The sequence below is a fragment of the Bos grunniens genome, chromosome 22, assembly GCF_055505025.1.
Source record: "Bos grunniens cultivar Pamir isolate PY7600 chromosome 22, Bosgru_T2T1.0, whole genome shotgun sequence".
In the NCBI taxonomy this organism is placed as follows: Eukaryota; Metazoa; Chordata; class Mammalia; order Artiodactyla; family Bovidae; genus Bos; species Bos grunniens.
In genome coordinates, this window is record NC_141186.1 from 37,955,673 (window position 1) to 37,977,500 (window position 21,828).

Consider the following 21,828-nt stretch of genomic DNA (forward strand, 5'->3'; position numbering starts at 1 on the left):
TTCTTGTTATATAATTGAGTCTATCAAAATTAAGCAAAACTGCACTAACCTTGATAGAGGAAAGGAAATACACGCTACACTGAGTTGGACCTGTTTTTAAGCATGACAGTATACACTTTCTTTTTATTTCTTAAATTTTCTTCACTTCCAGGCAAACTCTGGAGCTTTAGTGTAAGAATGTGCCCCAGGTGCTTGCAGAGAGGCTGTGAAAGAGAAGAGAAAGGGCTGCAAAAGCAGGCCCACAAGGAGGACCACAAAGGTTCTGATTTGATTCTCTCTTCTAAGCTGGAGGTGAGGGAAGGCCGACTCCTCACTCTCCATGTCTCAGCAGAGGGCTACCCCAGCAGGTTTATTTATTCAGTGAAAACGTGTGGAGCATGTGCCCTGTGCCCAGTGATGTGCCCCGAAAGCACAGGATCCAGGAGTGTATGAATCTGAGCTGCCTGCTAGGTTACACGTTCTTCTCTCCATTCTTCAACTCTCACTCCAAAGACCATGGGCCTAAAATAGTTCACTGTTTTGTCTGTCTGTTTAGTGATCTTACAGGAAAAGGGTGGGGAGGGATTTGTTGATAATATTTAAAAAGTGGGGAAATCCACTTAAAATTCCATATTTCTACTTTCTCTTCCAAAAACGTGGCTACTAAGGCTAGCTCTCCGGGTGGGGAGGGATTTGTTGGTAATATTTAAAAAGTGGGGAAATCCACTTAAAATTCCATATTTCTACTTTCTCTTCCAAAAACGTGGCTACTAAGGCTAGCTCTCCTGCATGGGGCGATGCCATGTCATGGGCTGCCTCTTGTCACTGAGCATCTACCTCCCAAAGTACGCAGCTTGGCTACATCACTGATTATCCTTCCAGGCTTGTCCCCTGTCAGAAGCCAAGCTTGTGACTCTGAGCATTTGTTGCTTTCCTGTCTCCCAATTGAAAAACCATAAACCAAAAATTTTAAAGCTGTTTGTCAACTGTGGGCATATTCTCCAAAAACATGATTTAAATGGGGTCCTTAGTTTACTTACTCGGAGAAGGCAATGGCACCCCACTCCAGTACTCTTGCCTAGAAAATCCCATGGACGGAGGAGCCTGGGAGGCTGCAGTCCATGGGGTCGCGAAGAGTCGGACACGACTGAGCGACTTCACTTTTACCTTTCACTTTCATGCATTGGAGAAGGAAATGGCAACCCACTCCAGTATTCTTGTCTGGAGAATCCCAGGGACGGGGGAGCCTGGTGGGCTGCCGTCTACGGGGTCACACAGAGTCGGACACGACTGAAGCGACTTAGCAGCAGCAGCAGCTGTCCTCCGACCCAAGCTCCACCTCGCTTTCACCCTGACCAGTTTTCTCCCTGGCAAAACAAATTTAAGAATGAAACTCTACACAGTTGACTGTCTCATCCGCAGGTTCCTCATCCATGGATTCCACCATCACTGATCTGATCTGACACTGTGTTTACAATCTGCAGCTGAAATTGTGGATGCAGAGCCAGTGGATACCATGGGACTGGATGGTCCACAATGCAATCCTGGACCCAATCCCCCATGGACACCGTCAAGTTTCTGTAACTCCTGAGCCACAGGGACTCACTAAGGCTCACTCCAGTGAACACCAAAACAGCCTGAAAACAGAACTGGTAAAGGAGGAGCTGAAGCCACTTGCTAGAAGAACTGCAGCACCTCTGCCTAGGTTTCAAGGACACATCTTAGTGCCCTGCAGTCAGTTGTGGGCTTTCCTGACCTTCCATGAAACTCTTTATGTGGAGTCTTAACATTTTTAAAAGACCCTCTGTTTTCTGACAGCTTCTATCTATACACCCACATTCAGCCTCTTTCTTCCCCAAAGGGTTCAACATAGTCATTCCTCATTCCCTTTGCCCTTTCAGGTCTCATGGCTCTTCCATCTCAAGTCCCAACTCTCCCAGACCTCTCTGAGATATACTGGATTCTCTATCCTTTTAGCTCAGGCGTCAGCAGGCCATTTTTCCATCAATGGTGACTACAGTACACTATTTTACCAGAACCCTAAGAGAGAACCAAAAGTGTAATAGAATTCCCAGTGCCCTAATTTGTCTGTGAAAAATCCTTGGTCAAGTCAGTGGATTTACAGGTTGATTTACAGAAGCACACAAAAACAGTAACAATAGTAGCAGCTGTCATGTACTAAGCACTTACCATGTGCCCAGTACTATTAACACATCATTAACTTCCCTGGTAGCTCAGATGGTAAAGAATCTGCCTGTAATGCGGGAGGACCTGGGTTCAATCCCTGGGTTGGGAAGATTCCCCTGTGGAAGGAAATGGCTACTCACCCCAGTATTCTTGCCTGGAGAATTTCATGGACAGAGGACTCTGGCAGGCAAGAACTGGACACGACTGAGCAAGTAACACTTATGTGTGTCATCTAACTTGATCCTCCCAGGTCTATGATGTTGGAACTTTTACTCTACTCCTTTAACAGAGAGAAAACTGAGGCTTGTGAGGAGAGGCCAACAAGGGGCAGACTTGAGGCAGGTGCATCCATGAGGTGAGCCTGTGTCATCCCTTCCCACCTCTATTCTTCCAGACCTGCTCTTCCCGCCACCTAGAATTCCTTTCTTCTTACCTTTCAAGAAACTCACCTCCCTAAGGGGGTTTCTTAGAGGCAAGGTCTGCAACATTTCAATCTTGTTTCCCCAGGGCTGTTAATAAATACCTGCTGAATAGAACTGGGTTAAATGGAACCACAAGCTCTGACAATTATCCCTCCACTGAAAGTAACACGGACCTGGGAGGGATGTTCTTCTCTTGCTAAGAACTTGCCATCAGGCCTGAGCAAAAAGTAGCTCTTCTGACATTAACCTCACTCTTCCCAGACAAATTCACAATAGAGCTGAGGAAGATCTGGGAAGGAGGGAGGAGGAATAAATTACAGCCCAATACTCCTGTTATCCTCTTCTGAGAGGAATAAAAAGTCTGTGAAGTCAAATGGAAAGATGCAAGCCTGGGGAGACAGAGAGGGTTTCTCCTCTAATATTCTGCCAGGGGAACATTAATCTCCTATTACCAAACTGGGGTTCCAGAATTCTAAACTTCATGTAAATAAACTCAGTCAAGTCATTCTTTGCTACTCGAGGTGGTCCTTTAGGAAAGATAAATGAACAGCTAGCAACTATTTAGTTCTGGGGTCATACGTATTAACATTATCAATAATAACTTTCATTGAGTGTTTACTCTGGGCTAGACTCAGTGCTAAGTATCTGCCAGGCCCAGTCTTATTTGATTTTCACTGCAGTCCTATGGACAATATTAATATGGAAGGAAATAGGAGTCTAAAATGGTTAGATGGCTTGTCCAAGGTCACTACAAAATGGCCTACAATAAAGGCAGTGGCTAATGGGACAAAAGCGTAATTTTTATGAACAATGCTTGCAGGCTTTTTAAGTTCTATCCTTCCTCTTGAAATAATGCTACCTAAAGGCAGGCTGAATAGTCTATAACAAATCTCTCTTTAAAAGATCCAGAAAAAAAATCCCTCCTCTTCTATTAAGCTCCTCTAATTATTATCTATGATAGATTGCCAATGCTCACCTATACTCACATTCTCCTCCTCCTGAGCACACACTTAGACTAAATTTCCCAATACGCGTTGTAGTAAGGTATAACCATATGACTGAGTCCTAAAACATGAACAGAAATGTTGGATGCCACTTCTAGGCTTGGCCCATAGAAACCTCCTTTTCTTAATCCTCAATCTCTCATACCCTCTGCTGGTCAAATGGAGAGGGTTCCAAGCACCAAGAAGTGAGCAAAGCCACAAAATCTCACCCCCGAGTGACCGGGAAAGTGACAGCCTCCTTGCCAACACACACAGAGCTGTGACTTGGGTGAGAAATAAACATGGGTCGTGTTAAACTACCGAGGTCTTGGGTAGTGACAGCAGTCAACCTACACTGATACAGTATTATTGTTGTCACTACATCATCAGCATTTTCCTTGCCAATGGCACAGCTACAATTTATTTAAAGTACACTAAGTAATGGGCTTTCTTGGTGGCTCAGATGGTAAAGAATATGCCTGCAATGCAGGAGACCCAGGTTTGATTTCCGGGTGGGGAAGATCCCCTGGAGTGGAATGGCTACTCACTCTAGTACTCCAGCCTGGAGAATTCCATGGACAGAGGAGCCTGGCAGACTATAGTCCACGGGGTCGCAAAGAGTCAGATAAAACAGCAATGACCACTTTCACACATTAAGTAATGAGCAATACATGCCTGTTTTATTTATTTCTCACTATGACATAGGTATCATATGCATGTTACAGGTAACAAAATCAAGGGTCAGAGATGAATAATCATTACCTCTGAACAATTAGAGCACTTACAATCTGAAAGATTTATTAAGTAATTAATTATAGATTGCCTTATTATACACATTGTATTGATAGGTTAAGTAATTTTCACTCCTGTACTTAGTTGGTTTTTCTTGTACTTATAATTTATTTTCTTCACCTGGATAGAAAACTGCTAACAGGAAGGTGAGATCTTACATCTTTAAATTCTGTATCACTTCATACTTTGTATAAATATTTAAGTTAATTAATAGATATATATTCTTTAAATTATCTCTCTATACAATGTGTGTGAAAGTGAAAAAGTCAAAGTGTTAGTTGTGTCTGATTCTTTGTGACCCATGGAATGTAGCTCGCGAGACTCCTCTATCCATGCTCCAGGCAAGAATACTGGAGTGGATATATATTTTATATATATATATATATATGAAGTTTCATATATATATATATGACATGTTTTATATATTTATATATATAGTATTTCAGGCCACTGCCTCTTAAATGTACCTGACCAAGAAAACAGGCCTATATGCTCTGAAGAGTTACCTAGTACGCTGCTTATTTCAGACCCGTCACTTACTGAGTGTCATGAATGCAGCTTCTCCATACTGTAATTCCATATGTGACTGTACATACATAGCACAGTGGCTGGCATATATTCAATGGTCAAGAAATGATTGTTCCCTTCTCTTCCATCCTAACAGCTACTTTAAGTAGGGTCATATGCTGCTTGAAGGAAAAAAGAAAAAAAGAAAAACGTCAGTAAATAGAGGCTGATTTTAATTACAAAGGATATTTTCCTATCTGGGAGGAAGACTGTCTAAAATGCCAGGAGCTATAGTCAAATGGAGACCAAATGCCAGTTACATGAGTATCCCATTTGTAAATATCTGTCCAGGAGCAGGACCTCTACGCAAGCCGAGGAGCAAGGCTCACTCCTTCACCAAGGGTGAGCTCAGAATGGTGCCCTGGGACCCACCTTCTATTTGCTCAATTACAGTTCTGTAAGTCCCCACGTTGGGCTCCTTAGAGCCATGGTATGGTTAGCTGTAGCCAAACACTAAGCTGTCCTCCTACAGCTCCCAGAGGTGTTTTGTTTTTTTTTTTTACATTTTGTTAGAAAACAACACACTGGCATCTGAGGAAGATTTCTTCCTTCTGAGGCTGTTTGTTCCCACCTTCACTCACCCATAGGAGTCCATTTCCAAAAAATCTTATTAACATCATGCAGACACAGACTTTCTTATGATGACGTCTCACATTAACCACATACAGTAAAATCCTGTACAACAATCTTTACATTAGTTAATTAATGTGAAGAGTTCAACTGTTGTTCATTTAAATATCCTGTTTCAAAAAGTCTCTCTCCTTTAAAGAGTTCTTTCAGGATCAAATGGAATACAGATGCGGGTCACTTACTTTATTTGGTACAATTAAAGTATATATTTGGGCTTCTTACTCTCGCTCAGTAATCAACTGTAGTATTTACTTTGTCAATGGAATTGGCTTTTCCCAGGGTAATTTTCCCTTTAACTTCACGGTATCGTCCTTAACAGTAGGCAATAAGGTTAATGCTATAATCAGCTATTAGGTCGGCACATGCGACTTTAGCCGCTGTTCAAATATAGCAACACAGAGCATAGAACATCCAAGCTAGAAAAACACAGGTTTGAAAATTCATGAATCAAACTCTGGATAACAAGTTGTTTTATTTTATTTTTGTCAATTTTTTTTGTCTGACTCTTTGTGACCCCATGAACTATACAGTTCATGGAATTCTCCAGGCCAGAATACTAGAGTGGGTAGCCTTTCCCTTCTCCAGGAGATCTTCCCAATCCAGGGATTGAACTCAGGTCTCTTGCATTGCACGCAGATTCTCAGCTGAGCCACGAGGGAAGCCCACAAGTTGTTTTAAAAATAAATATTTCTTTAAGACGTTTAACTGCTGCTGCTGCTAAGTCGCTTCAGTCACGTCTGACTCTGTGCGACTCCATAGACATCAGCCCACCAGGCTCCTCCGTCCCTAGGATTCTCCAGGCAAGAACACTGGAGTGGGTTGCCCTTTCCTTCTCCAATGCATGAAAGTGAAAAGTGAAAGTGAAGTCGCTCAGACGTTTAACATATATATTCTTTTTAAAATAAAATTATTTTTAAAATACTGACCTACAGAAAGAAAAACACCAATACAGTATACTAACACATATATATGGAATTTAGAAAGATGGTAACGATGACCCTATATGCGAGACAGCAAAAGAGATACAGATATAAAGAACAGACTTTTGGACTCTGGGAGAAGGCGAGGGTGGGATGATTTGAGTGAATAGCATTGAAACATGTATATTACTGTATGTGAAATAGATCACCAGTCCAGGTTTGACGTATGAAAACAGGGCACTCAAAGCTGGTGCACAGGGACAACCCAGAGGGATGGGATGGGGAGGGAGGTGGGAGGGGGGTTCAGGATGGGGGACACATGTACACCCTGGCTGACTCATGTCAATGTATGGCAAAAACTACCACAATATTGTAAAGTAATTAGTCTCCAATTAAAATAAATAAATTAACCAAAAAAAAAAAACCCATAAAAGTTATAAGCATAAAAAAAAAAACTGACCAAAAAAAAAACCAGTCTCAAAAGATCATATATATGTAACATTCCCAAAATGACAAAATTATAGAGTTGAAGAACAGATTAGTGGTTGCTAGGAGTTAGTGATTGTGAGGATAACAGGAATGACTGACTGTAAAGAAGTAGAACAGGGAGATTTCTGCCAGTGATGGGACAGTTTCATACCTTGATCACTACAGTGGTTACATGCTTCTGCACGGGATAAACCAGCATAGAACTATACCCATACTTTATACACCAATGTCAATTTCCTGGTTTTGCTACCATACTATAGTTAGATAAGATGTAATCAATGGGAGATATTGGGTGGAGAGCAACCAGGACCTCTCTGTACTACCTTCACAGTTTCCTGTGAATCTTGAATTATTTCAAAGTTACAAGTTAAAACAAACAAGAAAAATAGCTAGAGCTTCCTTGGTGGTTCAGCAATAAAGAACCCACCTGCCAATGCAGGGGACATGGGTTTGATCCCTGATCCAGGAAGATCCCCCATACTGCTAAGCCCGTGAGCCACAACTATCAAGTCTGTGCTCTACAGCCAGGAGCCGCAACTACTGAAGCCCAAAAGCCCTAGAGTCCGTGGTCCGCAACAAGAGAAGCCCCCACAGTGAGAAGTCTGTGCACTGCAGCAAAGAGTAGCCCCCGCTCATCCCAACTGAAGCAAAGTCCTCACAGCAATGAAGACCCAGCACAGTGAAAAAATAAATAAAAGTTGTTTAAAAAAAAAAGTTAAATGTCGGAGTTAAATCTGTTTCATAGAGCAATTTATTCATCTTAAAAGATTAAATAACGCCCAAGCCTATGCAAATATATTTCATCATTTAATTTTCCATTCTATATACAAATGAACTACCGATTATCTTGACAAAACCTAGGAAAGAGTGACAATAGAGTAGGTTTTAGAATTGATGTTGCTGTCAGGATGCTTATTGTTCAGGTCAATGTCAGTAACATGAACCACGCTGACAGTCAACATCCAGATATCTTACAATATAGGTGGTATACAATATATAAAAAATAAGGACATGTATTTAAAGACTTTTTTTAAAATCTGTAAGATTCTGCCACCAAAAAAAAAAAAAGAGAGAGCGCCATCAAATATAATACTTCAAATATAACTTATTAACCTATTTTGTGATTTCTGTATGCTAATCAAGATCCTATTGAGCATATGATTATATGTAATTTGCAAAATGTATTCTTAGACGTATGTGATTATCAAATATGAAATTTATTTTTTATGTACACAAGGCAATCATTTCTACAATTCAAACATCTCTCTGGCTAAATTAATATAAATTGCTGCAATATGCTGATAATAAATAGGAGACAAAAAGAATTTCAGAAGGTGGGAGATGCAAATTAAACGAAGCCACTGTCAGTTATTTTCACTAGGGCTTTAGACAGGGATCTTTTTATCACTGATTAAAATGTAACATTCTGGGACTACATCAAAAACACGACTCCCTGATTCCCTGTATCTCACACCTAAGCTGGCTCAACACTGGTTCATCATGACTCGGAATCTAAAGAGAGGTTGGCAGCGCTTCATAAATACCTTCCTGTTCGCTCCTTCCTACAGTGATGCAATTTGACCTACATTTCCAGTGCCCATTGAAACTTCGTAGGAGGGGGAAGAGGAGAGTTTTTCATTTCTCCTACCCTCTGATTAACTAGGACAGCAAATGCCACTCAAGGGACTGGGCAGAAGCAAAGGGGGAAAAAAGTCATGTCGGTAGGAAATTCCACAAGAGAACATTTAGAAATATTTCATTCTCTGATTCTGCAAACAAACTGTCATGGCTTCACAAGACAACAGCAAGGAAGTTGCTCCACTTTCCACTCTAATCAGCCTAGGACACTATAGGCTGTTTCATTTACTTCAGGGTCCCAGCATGATGAAAATTAAACTTGAACCATAGATACATCTTTGCAACACCCTTTTTTTAAAAAAAGAAACTATTAATTTTAGAGTGATTTTAAATTTACAGAGAAGTTGTAAAGACTAAACAGAGAATCCCTATATACCCCCACAGCCCGTTTCCCCATCGTTCATCTCTTACCGTCACATTTGTCACAACGAATGCATCAATATTGACACATTATTATTAACTGAAGTCCATATTTCATTCAGATTCCCTTAGTTCTTGCCTAATGCCCTTTACCTGCTCCAGGATCCCATCCATATGACATTACATTCAGTTGTCCCGTTTCCTGTACTCCTCTAGACTGTGACAGTTTCTCAGACTTTCCGTTTCTGATAACCTTGACAAAAGTTTTGAGGACTATTGGTGAAGTACTTTGGAGAAAGAGTTGAATTGCTTGTCCAGTGTTTTTCTCACAATTATAATGAGATTATTGAATTGGGGGAGGCAGACCACAGAGCTGAAGTGCAACCCTCATTATTGCACATCAAGTGTTCATTTGTCACTGGTTGTGTTAACTTCATCATTTGCCAGATGTAATATCTGTCAGGTTTCTCTACTGTAAAGGTTCCCCCCCTCTTTTCCATACTGTATTCTGGGGAAGGAAGTCACTGTGCAAAGCCCACATTTACGGGATGGGCAGTTATGCTTCACTTCCTTTCTGGAGATTATTGACAAAAATTGTTTGGAACTCTTCCATATCGAAAATTTAGTCTCTCTCATTTGCTTATTATTCAGTCATTTATTTGTATCAGTATAGACTTAAAGGTATGTGTTTTATATTATTATTTTGCTATATAATTATATTATTATTTTGCTATATTACTTATTATTTATATATTTTACTAGAATGTAGTATGTGTATATTGTATATCTTATTTATATTTATTTTATATCTTGAGTTACAATTTAAAACTATTATTTAGTTCAATCATCCCAGCTGTGACCACCGGCAGCCCTTTTAGGCTCCTGTGTCCCTTTGACATACCCCATCAATGTGTGTTATGCATCTGTGTGGGTTTTTTGTTACTCCTTGCTTTCTGGCATTAAAATATGCTCCAGGCTCATCTTGCTTATTACCTTCCCCAGCTGTAGAATTATGTCTGGTTCCTTTTATTGGAAAATGGTATTAGAAATCAAGATCGGGGAATTGGGGCTTATCAAACTCTGTTCAAGTTTGACACTTCTAAATTTCTACATGAACTACTTGTACAGTAAATCAACACAATTATCTCATTAAATATTAATACCTTCATTTTGCGGCATAACATGCTAAATCATGAAGAGGATGCTTAGTAATCAAACTGCCTTCTGACGGGCCAAACTTTCAGGTTTGATATGACAATAAATGACTTATTATAATGAAGTTTCTGGGGGCTGGGAGAAGTGGAGAAAGAAAGAGAATAGAGTTGTTTGTTTTCCATGGTTGGGGGCAGGGAACAAAAATCTAGAATTAAATGTGGCATGCTTTCTGTTCTATGCAAGGTCTCCTCCTTTTCGCCCTTATTACCATTAAATGCTACTTCCTTCATGTGAGCTCTTAATTACCTAAGCTAAAGGAAAACACAAATATCAGATCTAGCTATGAAATACATTGATGATGACCTATGACAGCAGCTACACCTTCCTATTTATGGTCTGAATACTTTAATGTTACACTTAGTTTATCTTCGTTGAGACTAATCAGTGGAACACAAGGACAGAGCCAGGAACTCTGCAGTGGGGACGCCTAGTGGGAAGCAAACATATATCCATTGAAAACTGAACCACGCAAACTGGAGTTAATCCCATGCAACACACACAGAAAAATTCTTCACCTCTGACTCCAACCATCAGTCTGTGTAAACAGACTATGTGAATAAAATCTTTGGTGACCTCACTCCCCCTCCTCCTCTTTTTTAAATAGAAAATAGATTGGTACCAGGACCTAATACTGATTTTTCTCTGTCATTGTTTTCTCACTCTATCTGATTAAGATTTATATTCAGTAAACATTTCTTGAGCCTCTTCTGTGCACTACACAGCCTAATATGCCTAGTGCTTCCAATTAATCCAATGGATTAAAAAAAAAATTAAGAGCTCTGTTCCCACTATTCCCTCTCAGCTGCGCTGCTGAAGCTGTTGAAAAATAAGTCAGGCCTTGACAATACTGAAGGTGCAAAATGGTTTGGAGGGCACATGGCTTAGCGTCTACTTCTGCAGTTGTCTGATAACATCTTAGAAAAGATTACAACTTCCCATCTGTAAAACAGATATAATCAAACCTACTTCTCAAGGAGAATGCATGGGAAGCACAGCCCAAGCTCACACGATAGATTCTGGAAGAACTGGCTCGTGTTCACGCTTCACGTTTCATCATACTCGCGTCTAAGAGACACAGTAGGCCTGCCCAGCTGAAGTATTCCATTACCTGTTTTCATTGCCGATTTTACTATCTTTGTAAACCCTAAAATCGTAATCTTAAAAAAAAAAAAAGTCAATTCCCTATTCCCCAGTTAACCTGTCTTTGATAAATAAACAATGCCCATTCATCTAAGAGGCATGGACCAGAATGACAGGAAATATTAACAACAATCACAGCTAACATTTCCTGAAAGCTTATTTTGTGCCAGATGCTATGTAGATGTAGCACAACAGGCCTATGAAATAGTTATTTTAACTGTCCCTAATTCCAAAAAGTCAGATACTACTTAGCAACAGAACAATTTCCAAATGAGAAACTGAGGTTAGAGAGGTGAAGGAACTCATGTATGGGTGCCATGCATCTGGGCTAGGCAACCTACTCTCACAAAAAAACAACAGAACAAACAACAACAGTATGATAACAAACAACTGAACATAAATGTCTGTCCCTTACCCTTTTCAAACACTGTTGCGCTGGGTGCTACAGTGGAATGAAAGAATCAGCTAAAATGTATCTTTGCTACAGAGATCCAAAGTGAGAGGGCTTCCAACACTTCTGCCCTCAAAAGAACTCCAAACTGAGACTCGCTGCTTCCAAAATGTAGTTAATAAGGAAAACCCAGTGAAGTCTCCCTACAGCATTTTACAGAAAGCCGCTCCCCCGCCCAGCTTGCAAGGCTATTCACTCTTCAGTCCCAGAGATGGCCTCAGAGCGTTCACACATTTCTGCTTCTGTATCCAGCTAGCTTCTTTGGGGCTCAGTTCAGAAGTCACTACCTCTTCATCCAAATGGAGCTAATCCCACTACTGATTCCCTAAACTGGTGTAAAAGCACTCCAGCTGGCTTCCTCACTGATGTCAGCATCCCAGCTACTTAGTATCCAGAGCTCCTGCCTCCTGGAATTACTGCTAGGACAGTCATAGGCATGGAGAAGAGCAATCAGTTTTAGAAATCAGACCAGGATTTAAATCCGGTTTTCTACTTACAAACTGTGTGACCTCAAGCAAGTGAGTTCACCTCTCCCGACTGGGGATTAATGGAGATGAGAGCAGTAACGTGCAGTGCCTGGCACAGACAAAGTGCCACCATCACCACTGTTCCCGTGCTACAGATCAGCAATCGAGGCTCCGAGTTGTGAAACACCAAAGGTCAGAAAGCTGGTGAATGGTAGGGGGCAGGCTTGAAACCAGTTCTTTTTCCTTCCAACTCTGCTGAGCATCAATTTGAAGCACCACGGCTGGCGATAAGAGCATAACTGTGAAACAGACGGACAGGTACCTGCTCTTGATGCTTACCTCCTGGTAGGGAAGACAGCCACCGAACCTTTACACAAGTGGAAAGGTGCTTGAAGGAGTAAGAGCAGGGGGCCTGAATACAAATGGGTTTGACCCCATGTAATAAGATCCCTGGAATTCGTCTGGAAGGTCAGAGAAAGCTTCCATGAAATGAAGAGGTGGCAAGAGACAAGATTCTAAAGCATATTTGAGGAACTAAGATGCCAGAGCACCTGCAAAGGCTGGCGAGGCAGGCGGGGCGAGATCAGAGGACCACAGCAGAACATGGTAAGGATACTGGATGTCATCCATCACTGAAGCAATGGGAAGGCACCAAAAGATTGGCTGCCTGTAATGAAACAGTAGTAAAATGTTTATTCTAACCCCAGCTCCTTGATGTCAGGGTCATTTGGTATCTTTTTATGGTCTGTACTTCTAGGTCACAGCAAATATACTTCTGATAAACATTTGTGAGCCATATGAGAGAATCTTTGGTAAAGACAAACCATTTCTCCCTCTTTCTAATTTCACAGCTGATGCTTCTATTAAAGTTCTTATCGCTGATTATCATAAATGGGTATGGATCTCTTTTCATTGTCTGGCCATAAGTTTCTGGAAAGCGGAATAAATATCTTATTTATTTTTCTATCTCTCAAAGCCATATGATCAACAGTTATGGATTGAAACAGATCCTCTTTTAACAGCCAAAAATTTCCTCTGACATTTCTCGATTGCCTGAGTAAGAATCTTCATCCTACCTTAGGGAAATAGACCTGAAGGGATAATTGCCAAGGACTTAAAAAAAGAAAAAAAAAGTTATGCTTTCCTTTTGAAGCATAATTTTAATATCAAAAATCCATTCTGTTACTGTGTGATTAAAAGTACAATTCTTATATTTCAGGATAAATCACTTGTACAGTTCACATGCATTAAAAAAAAAAAAAATCTTAGTTTAATTTTAACCAAGAACAAAATGCCCCAACAGAAGGTCTTTCAGTGATTTTCCAGTTCTTCTGAAAATTGTTCAGATTCTCTCTCTGAATATTTAATTACTCTAATAAGGGTAGGGTAACTGTTTAGGCTATTTATATTAAAAGACAGAACTGAGTCATTATCAATAGTCCATATACTTGAGGGTTTATTTTGGGATTTCGGGGGATGAGGATGATACGATAAAATGATGAAACTGGGATTATGAATATGCTACTAGAGTGTGCTAGTAATTTTCTCTTTGATCCTTTTTCCTTCCCCAGACAAATTTTCCACCATTCTGACCTTGCTCTGTGCCCCAAAGGCTGACCTCTAAGGGTAGCATCACTGGGTTCATGCAGACAGGCTTCCAGGTGGGTTTGGCCAATAGAAGGCACTGGAAGGAGATCAAAGGAGGAGGAAAGAATGTGGGGGAGGGGAGTATTGCTTCTCTCTTCCCTCCCTAGTCTGGGATGCATTTTCTGGCAGTGACTAAATCCCTCCGGGACTATAGCTCCTGTCAGACAGCCCCTCCTCTTTGGCTCCAGCTCCCTCACTGGACTCCAGGAATGAATGCTATGTCTTCTCTTTGCTCCTCTGGACCTAGCAGTGATAAAGGCTTCCCACTGCTGTTATCATTTCTGGGTGATGGGAACCTCTTGTCACCCTTAACTCTTTCCGCTCTCTGAAAATAACCCCTTCATTCAAGTCCTGAACCATTAGAGTTGGACTACTTCCTGCCAGAACTAAGAATTCAAACCACAGAATTGTAAAACCAGCAATCTCCCTCCTCTGCATGTGAGCAGTTATCACAAAGGTTATTCATTTTCCAGAGCAATTCCTTCACACCACGCACTACCTGTAAGCTCTTATGTTTCTCAGGCAGAAATGACACCTTTTAAACTGGTCAGTGCAGGAGAACACGGAAGGGTGCTCTTGGAAAACAGCTGGCAGAATGGAGTGGTGACACTTACCATTCTCTAGGTAGGACTGTGCTGCATGTCAAAAATAATATGTTTACAAAGAGATGCTGCTTCCTCCTATTTCTCCCTGGGTTTCCTCTCGATGAGGGTGTGGAATCAAAGTCAGCACTGCATTTTCACGCCAAATACCTAGAAGCTGTATCACTGCCTGGGGAAGTTGACCTATGTGTCACTTCACTTTGCTAGTTTCTCAGACCAAAGGATCTGCTTTACCACTAGCCAAGGCACACAGAAAGCAAGCCAACCACCTTGTAATACTAGCCACCTGCCTGTGACCTTTCCTTCTTTCATAGGATAAATCTTTCTTCTGCACTAGGCAAAAGACAAGCCGAATGAGAACATTCTGCTTTGCTCAGCCTCGCCTGTCTCTTTAACAGATCTGACCAGATTAGCACTTTTCTTTTCCAATGGAGAGGACAGGCATAGGCTTATACCATAATCTGCTCTGAGCTCCTTCAGATTTTTCTTTTACCAAGGCGACTGGATTTGAGGTTAGATGTTAATTGAAATCACCTGGGATCCTCTAAACATGCCACCTTGCTTTCACTTGGCATGAGTAGCCTGGAGGTTACTGTATTTCTAAACACTGGGGCGTTCTTTTGATCAATCAAGAGTTGATTTAAAGAATTGTTCTAAGAGGTTGATAAGAACCCATGTGGCTTATGTCAACAAGGCACTCCAACAGACTCCAAACATCTCCCTCTGCAACCAGCAGGCATTCAGAACTGGTGGCAAGAATTACTAAGATAAAGACAGGCAGATACACTACAGACTGTGGAAAAGATGCTCTGGTACTCCTCAAGACAGGCTGGCCAAAGAGCAAGATAGTTCTCATGGCCCATCCCAGCGGGGAAGCCCCTCTCTTCAGCCTGAGAGTAACACTGAAATGCAGTGGGATGAACAAAACTTGGTTCTCACTACGTATATCCATTTCTAATATTTGTTACTCTTAGGTGTTCATGTCAGAGAACATTTTATTGGAAAACTCTCTATGCAGCTATGTGACTACACATCAAATGGTATCTCTAGGTAGTAGAAATGTGAGTAATTTCTATGTCCTTCTGTGTATTTGAGAAATTCCCCAAATTTCTACAAACACCTATGATTCCTGTGATCTTGAAAAAAATTATTAAACAAAAACCCTATATGGATTCTGGAATTTTAGTTTTCCATAAGAATCAAGTTTATGTAATTATTGAAACTCAAAACCCAAATGACGTTTCTGGGCTTTTGTGTATTTTAAGACTTTCAATAGTACAATCATTTTATGAACCATGTTTTCAAATGAAGAACTGGTTCACAACATAAACACCAGCACGTGAAATTGCGTTTAACATGCAAATTTTTTTCTGGGACGCATCACAACCTGAGATAATTTAGATTCTTCAAGTTCAAAATTCACTATTTTCATACTCTGTGGTGCTCCTAATACAGATGAAAAATGGAACTGTTTCTTTTTTAAGAATACCATACAGACGATATCATATGCAATGATATGGCTAAGAGACTACAGATAAAAAACAGACTGGTGTTTCTTCCACCACAAATGCTAGCCAATAAAAACTTTCCAGTCTACAGCTGATTAATACTTGACACCAGAGCTCTGGAAAAGAAAGCTGATCATTGCTGGCAGTTAGCTAAAGCAACAGACACACTCAGAAACCTGCCTGCTACTGCATCATGACTGCTGTTCACTGTGACAACTGATTTTTCAATTCAGTGGCACTTACGTTGTAAACAGAAACCTAGAGTATGTACTAGCTTTTCGGGGAGCTACCTTTCTCATGATCTATAATGGCTAAACATGTGTTATTCAGTGTCTTGTAGGGTTGAAATTAACAAGGAATCTTAGAAACCATAAACATCTTTACTAGCTTCAGGAAGCTAGTAAATTTGAACAAGTGATTCCTTTTAAACTGTCCTGATGTTATGGTAAATGGTCTCTTTTCTAACTTCAATTTCCAAATGATTTATAGTTATAACTACCAGGACAACAATAATCAACAGGATGAGGAGTGGAGGGAGGAGAGAATAGAGTTTTAAATATTTCCTCTTAGAGCAACTAAGAGTAGCTAAGAGGGGATATTTAATCTCCTTTTGTGTTCAGTATATTAAAACTTTTTTTTTAAGAGAATAAAATACAAAGAAATGAAAAAATATACATTTTTTCAATGCATTACTCTGCTAGCACTCTTTACAATTAAGTTCAAGGATTCTAAAGGTTCAAAATGTTTGCAAAAATGAAACCATGAGACAAATTACATTTTTGACTAGCGCTAACAGAGTATGTTTAGAAGTTGTAGAAATCAGTATCTGAACAAATTGGAAAAAGAGAGACAATTTAAAAACTAGTGTTAAATGCTAAAATGAGATTCTAAAGCCACGAAGAGTCTTGTGATTTATCAGTTTACAAGATCCGGCCAAACAAAAACCACCATATTGCCATTATGATCATGTTAATGGTTCAGATGACAATGAAACTTTAATACTGAGGGGAAAGGGCCTAACATACAGCCGGACTGTTAACAGAACACAGTCTGGAGACCTTAATTAAATGAAAGGGTCAAGGGCTCCTCTCAAAATTTCACATAGTGCTGGACCTGAATAGCAGAAAACAGAGCAGATCACTTAAAAGAAGAGTCCAGGGGTTGGGAGGAGGACAAGTGACTACACCAAAGGTGGTAATTACACCCTGAGGAAGTAAAAAAGGCCAGACTGAAGGGCTCCAAGAGGTACTTCAAAACCAGCTAATCATGGGAAGAAGAGCTGGGGTAAATCGGCTCCTCGACTGGTTATCTATGGGGAAATAAAAAGATGCTGGGACTCCAAAGCAAGAGTAAACAAAAACAGCCGCAAGGGAGCAAGGTGACTATTAGGTACCTTCACCACACACCAGTGTCCCCACAGTAAAACGGTGGGCACTCATAGGTTCACCGTCTCCAGGTCAGCCTGGGACCTTGGAGAACCAGAAAAAGGGCTGCTGCAGTTGGTAAACCACCATTCTAGCACCACCCTCCACAAAGGCAAAGTAGTCAAAGCATACAGGGGTCCTCTTGCCCAAACTGTCATATACAGCAGGGGTAACTGTGTACCTTTTCTAAACCATATTCTCATAAAAAATTGGGGGACATATGCTCTTCTCTGCTTTCAAAATATTACAGTACAAAACAGGAAAATATGTGAAAATGCTCTGAATAAAATCACCTTGTATTGCACATTTTACTGATTGAAGCATGGTTTAACTCATATTCTAAAGGCTATATAACTGTAGGGTGAGCCTTCAACTTATCTGGAAGGTCTAAAATGTTTAAGGTATTAGCAAGGATGCAGTAAAAGCAGCTAGACACTTCAAGAAGAGAAACAAACACAGGGCAGTGTGAAACATTTAGTGCAGAGGCGAATAACAGTACATATCTCACTGTGTCCTAAAGGGATCGCTGTGCGCTGGGTAAAAACGTTCTTAACAGGGACTCTGTTACCAAAGAACGGTTCAGTGACAGTCCATGTGCTTTCCTTCTAAAACACAAGTGAAATGTATGTTTTATAGAAGATCACCACATAAGAAATGGATAGATACATTTACTGCTGCACTTATAGAGAGAGGTAAGTGCTGATTAGCTGAAGCAGAAACTGGTGGTGTGCAGCCACAAGACTGGGTCTCAAACTGAGGTTTAAGAGGCATATGGGGTTGGGAGGGAGAGAAGTGTTGCACGTATGAAATGTGATAGATAATGCACAAAGTAACCCCCAGAGAGACCCACAAATGTTTGGACTGTGGACATCTTTTGTGCTTTTCCCAGCCCTGGATCCAGTCCCCAATGACAACTGGCCCAACAGGCACTTTCTTGGTGAGGCAGGAACCAAGGCACCCGCCAGCACCCAGTCTGAGCCTGAGCAATACAGTAGGGAGACGGGTTAAAAACAACTGGAGAAGTTATGAAGCCTGGCACCCTGAGGACATTCTCCACTGAGTCCTTCTGCTACCTAACTCCCGGAGGCTGCCCTGGATCTGATCCATTCTAAGGCCTGGTTCTTCAGCTCTACTGTCAATGCTGGGAGCTACACCGCATCCTCCAGCAACCTCCTTTTTTTCTTAAAGTGGCCAGATTTAGTTTCTGTTGCTTACAGCCAAGGATTTTAAGCTGATTAGTTATTATTCTGAGTTGAGAAGAATCAATTTTCTTAAAGATTTGGAAGAGAAAATTTGACTGGCAAGTAATTTAGACTATTAATGTTATGGTAAAACAAAGGCATAATCATGGAGTAGAATACAAAATTCATGCAGAATTTAGCAGCACCATATAGAGATTAACTTGCTTTAACTTTCAGGATCTGACCTCAGGCCAGGCAAGACCTGTGGAAGAAGCCCTGCCCTAACTGTGAGCAAAACAATGATCACTGTTTTAAGCCACCAAGTTTTGGAGTAGGTTGTTATTACTCACCAATAGATAAATCATAGTATGTCTACATTCTTTTATTCCATGCACAGCTTAAAGTTTCCTAGGAAGGAACTCAACGCTCCAGTGTTTCCAAATAACTGCGTCACAGTTAGATGTGGTTTTACACTTCTTACATATTTTGCAGTCAGGTCCGTGTTTCTGATTACACAGAAACAATGAAATGCACCTCAGCCGGAACACAGAGGTTCAGGCAGGAGGCAGAATGTACCCATGGCCAAGCTGACTCCAGTGAAAATAAAGCGAAAATTTTCTCAAATTATCATAGCTACACCACAAGGACACAGCAACTGAAGGTGACTAAGAGAAGAAAGATGAAGCAAAACAGCTACGTTCAAAACTAGAGAACTCAAGACGTATTCTCCCTTTACCAGTGTTAGTGCCTGGATCTGCCTTCCACATACTTGAAAGGTACCTTCATCACACACATACTTCAAAACCTTTCTTTAAAAGTTCACCACACACTATCTAGAGAAAATGCTTGCTTTAGGTCACCTTCTGTTCAACAACTACTGATATTTAAACAGTACCGACTCTATGCCCGTGAGCCTCTGAGCACTCTTTTTTTTTCCCTTCCTTTTTTGATAGTGATACGAGGGTAGAGGGAGCATGAATGGGTGAAACTAGACCACATACCTGTCTTGGTCAAGGCACCTGGTCTGGTTAGAGGGTTTAGGCTGCTGAATGTGGCAAACAAGGCTCTGCCCTCATGCAAACCTATATTCAGAAGGGGGAAACACTAGCAGCTAATACTGTCCTTATCAGCAGCACTATTATCACTATCATCCTGTGATTGTTACACCTCCCACCACTTCTTCCTCCTCAGTTACTGCCAGGTATCTGGCACTCTGCTAAGCACTTACCTCTTTTAACCTTCACAACAGCTTATCAAAGTATTAGCACAGTTTACAGATGAGGAGACTGAGGTCTAACTGGACAAAGGCAACACACTAAGCACTGACGCTCATGCTTGTAACCACCAGCCTATATTCCCTCCATACACTGCTTACTTACGAAATTGATATTTATTTAGTCCTGTACAGAATTTTTTTTCTTTCCTATTGGAAAAGTCTGGAAAACATTCTTGCTTATTACTAATATAGAAAACATTTTTAACGACATATGAGAAAGCCTATTTCACTTCTCATTTAATACAACAGGTCATCTTGGGGAGTGAGGCCTTAATCAGCCACAAGTACGAGATGTTTTTAATCTGCATGTTTATTCTTTAATAATAATGTTATCATTTTTTCCTAATTATAAAAGCAGCACACGGTAGCCAGAAAAAAAAAATGACAAAACATAAAGGAAAGAGATCATCACAATTATTACTCCCTAGAGATAATCAACTCCTATTAGTATTTGGTGTTTCCAGATCCTTTTAGATTTCTATACACAGGGCTTTTGTCCACCTTAAAAATTACACATTACACAGATTTTCACGCTATTCTCTGTTTTCTTAAACATCATTCCCACGTCAATAAATATCAACCCGCACATCCTGTTTAAAGACTGCTCAGTATTTTACTGTATGGGTAGGCTCTAACTGACTTAATCAAGCCTTTATTAATAGGCATTCAGATCGCTTTCTATGTTTTGCTATTACAAAAGCATCTATGCACCTTTGTTTTAAGATAAATCCCTACACTTCAGCTTCCCATTCCATGACTCTGGATTTACACTGCCCCAAGTGTCATCCAGAAAATACGTACCAAATTAACCTTTTTTTTTTTTTTTTAAAGAAGGAAACCCTTAAATGTTAAGAATAATAATGTAAAAATTCTAATATTCAGATTGAATGGCGAAGAAACTTTAAAACTGCAATTTATCTCTAAATGTCTAAAATGTCAATTCATGCCTCTGATCAAATTGCATTAGGTTTACATCTGGAGGGGGAAAACACTAAAATAACCAATATGTGTGTTTTATTTTCAGTATAGTGTTGTTTTGAAAAGTTAAACTCTGAAAATAACGTATTTGCTGTAAAAGAAGCAATTAGTAGAGAATCCTAAAAAAGGCAGGAAGAGAAGCAAAAATAATAATACTAATAATTACAGCAGCCACCAATTCACCAATTCTGCATCCTATACAAAGGCCCAGGGAAAAGGGTCAAGAGAGAGAAAAGGCAAAAACTAGAAGAAGCAACTCTCGGAGCTTCAGGGCCAGCCAGATGAAATTACACACAGACATATGCATCTAAACGCTCAGAACACACCAATCCTGGAGCTATCTCCAGGGGCTAGAACACAAGAGGAATCTTTGTGTGCTTGATTTAACCAGACATCATGCAGAGGAGGGTGGGGCAGGCCGCCTACAGGTAAGGGTGTCACCTAAGCAGCCTGAGGGCCTCGTATCAATTACTTCCCCTCCAGGGCACAGTCTGCTCTTTTCCGGAGAAAGCCGACTCATTGGAAAAGACCCTGATACTGGGGAAAGATTGAGGGCAGGGAAAGTGGGTGACAGAGGAAGAAATGGTTGGATGGTGTCACAGACTCAAAAGACATGAGGTTGAGCCAATTCCAGGAGATGGCGAGCGACAGGGAAACCTGGCATGCTGCAGTTCATGGGGTGGCAAAGAGTCAGACAAAACTTAGCGACTAAACAACAACCAGGGCACAGAGAGGGTGACAGGAACTTGAGGCTTAAGACAGCTCCAGAAGCACTGATTCCCATCAAAACCATCACACAAGACAGGGCTCAACCATCAATTTCTACTGGGCAACGTGAGAACATTTTTAGCAATAAATAATTTACTGATGAATACAAGGTGTGTGCTAAGGAGGGAAGGCCACACATGGTAACTAACACCAACCAACCAACCTACCGGAGTCTCTTGCTAATGAGGCCAATGGGGGCAGGAG

At 40.7% G+C, this 21,828-nt stretch overlaps 1 protein-coding gene across 7 annotated transcripts in view; it reads right to left on the reverse strand.

Annotated features, from left to right (window-relative positions):
• The window catches only part of ATXN7 (ataxin 7), a 131,502-nt gene that overhangs the window by 105,439 nt on the left and 4,235 nt on the right, over nt 1-21,828 (reverse strand). Inside the window, exon 2 of one of the 7 annotated variants that reach the window (XM_086367038.1) lies at nt 4,904-5,049. The exons of 5 other annotated variants lie outside the window; for them this stretch is intronic. The gene's annotated coding sequence lies outside the window, so the exon portion shown is untranslated. Of the gene's footprint in view, nt 1-1,019; nt 1,130-4,903; nt 5,050-21,828 lie in introns of those variants that run through there. One more of the 7 variants, XM_086367039.1, reaches the window with a different exon arrangement.